General features: G+C 28.7%; 1 non-coding gene across 1 annotated transcript; it reads left to right on the top strand.

The window, feature by feature from the left end:
* The first annotated feature begins 1029 nt into the window (after positions 1-1029).
* Positions 1030-1121, top strand: Trnai-uau. The gene is given in 2 exon segments: positions 1030-1067; positions 1086-1121. It is a non-coding gene; the product is annotated as a tRNA-Ile (tRNA).
* Positions 1122-2235: the final 1114 nt, after the last annotated feature.

Below are 2235 nucleotides of genomic sequence, written 5' to 3'. Positions count from 1 at the left end.
AACATAATAAATGTATCGACTGTGATAAATTATGAAATTGGTTTTGCGTTGATTCCGGACGCTGTCAGCAGCAGGTGACGTACGGATTCGATGAATTGATAATCTCAATCGTCGAATTTTAATTACAAAAACGGAAAATGATGTTTTAATTAAAATAATTCATTCGCAGCACCGAATCCGCGCATCGCATTAAATTGCGTTTTGAAATTATCCGTGTTTTTCCTTTCACAAAGCAACAAATAAAAAGTAACTAGAAGCTATGCGGAGGAAGGCAATGAGTTCGTTAATATTAAGTCGAATGAGCTGTAAACTTGGTATAAAACTGTAGTTCAGTAAGAAATTTAAGTAATGTATTGCCGAGGCGAAACGCAATTAAAGTTTGCCGCTCTGCATGTATTTGTGTATAGGTGTATATAGTGTGTGTGTTGGTAGCGTATACTTATATAATCACAATCTTGCGCGAAACAGTTATTACATGTTAATAACTCGCGAGCTTATTATTCCTCCTGAAATATTCTACGAATCGATCCGGGATTATATAAAATGAATGCGAAACAGGACGATTATACAGAGCCGTGAAACGCAATAAAAATAATAACATAGGAAATTAACCCAATTTGATGTAATTGCGAATCCTTGAAAATCGACTGCATACATAATATATGAAATATACAACTAATTAAAAACTTTTATTGCTGCAACATATTAATATTATTAAACTCGATAAGAGTTATACAGGAATTACAATAAAATTAAATAAATTGTTCAAATTATAACCGAACGGTCGCAGTGAAAATATTATTGACTGTATAAATATCGGATGCAAAGTAATTGAAAACAGTGAAATGGTTTGTTTAAAATACACGCGTTAACGATTTAAAAAAAAAAACAAAAACATTTTCATCGAAACTTTATAAAATGTTATGCAATTTTCAAAATATATTACCACTATTATCAATGTGTGCTTTTAGCGAAGGCGGAAAAGTTGCTGCGGTTTTTATACGACAATATTTTTTTTGTCGAAACACAGCTCTAGTGGCGCAATTGGTTAGCGCACGGTACTTATAAGGCAGTAGTCGTGAGCAATGCCGGGGTTGTGAGTTCGAGCCTCACCTAGAGCAATTCAACTTTTTACTGAATTTTACTAGAAAATTTATTATTTTAACATTGATAAATTGTAAACATTTTAAACTTACAATGTAAAGAATAATTAATTTTATTATTTTTACAAAAAAAAATAAATCTTTATTATAATAGAAAAACATTTATCCTTTCGAAATGTTTCTAATGTTTCTTATATTGTTTCAGGCTATAAACTGTAATTGTTTTGGCAATTTCGGTTTGAGAAAAGTTTGCTGTTTCTTAATGGCAATTCACGTCTGTTCCAATTAAAAATATTGTTTTCGAGAAGAAAAAAGCACTCTTTACAAATATACATTACATAGATATTTCTATATGCTTTATAGCAGAGTTCCTCTATTTGTTAACGTGATTTTTGTTTACCGGTGTATTTTTAGTAAAAACCGGTTAAAGTATAATTGAATTTTTTGTGTGCAAAAAGGCAATTCAATATTAAGTTATAAGACAAATTCAATACATTTACAAGAATCAATAAACATATACACTTTTACTTCAAAAAATACATTACCAGACCCAAAAAAACATTTTTTTAAATTCTTCTTACTGAAAATAAAAATGTGCACGCAATAGTCAAATCGTATCTAAATCATTCTTTTTTTAATTTCATATAACATTTTCAGACAATAGTATTAGTAACATCAGATTAATTCAACTAAAATAAATTAAAATTATCTTATTGATGTATATTTCTAAATTCTAGACGATTGTATACAAATTGGACAACATTTGAAAATTTTGAGCGTACATAGAATACGTAAAATTAATTTTGATTTGAATTCCTTGCTTAGAGTCATTAGGTAATGTACAATCAAGTGCACTTCTACGGCCAATTGTATAGAGAATAATATAGATATTATTATATTAAAAATGTTAAATTTATCTTCTGAAAGCGAAATTTTATTATTTAAATCAATAAAAAAAATTACTATTGAAGAACTTCATTTTTGAGAATCGACGAAATAATTCTAGCATTTGTCCGATTTTAGTTATAATTGGTAAAACATTTTCATGTAACACCGCTTTCAATAAGTTTGTAGGATGACACCTCTATAGACAAATCCATATAATTTTTAAGAAGTACCAACCTTCAGACAA

This window comes from Nicrophorus vespilloides, unplaced genomic scaffold, assembly GCF_001412225.1.
Source record: "Nicrophorus vespilloides isolate i.1.1-1 unplaced genomic scaffold, Nicve_v1.0, whole genome shotgun sequence".
Lineage (NCBI taxonomy): Eukaryota > Metazoa > Arthropoda > Insecta > Coleoptera > Silphidae > Nicrophorus > Nicrophorus vespilloides.
Note: the sequence above shows the minus strand (reverse complement) of the source record. Positions and strands in the feature narration are given on the sequence as shown.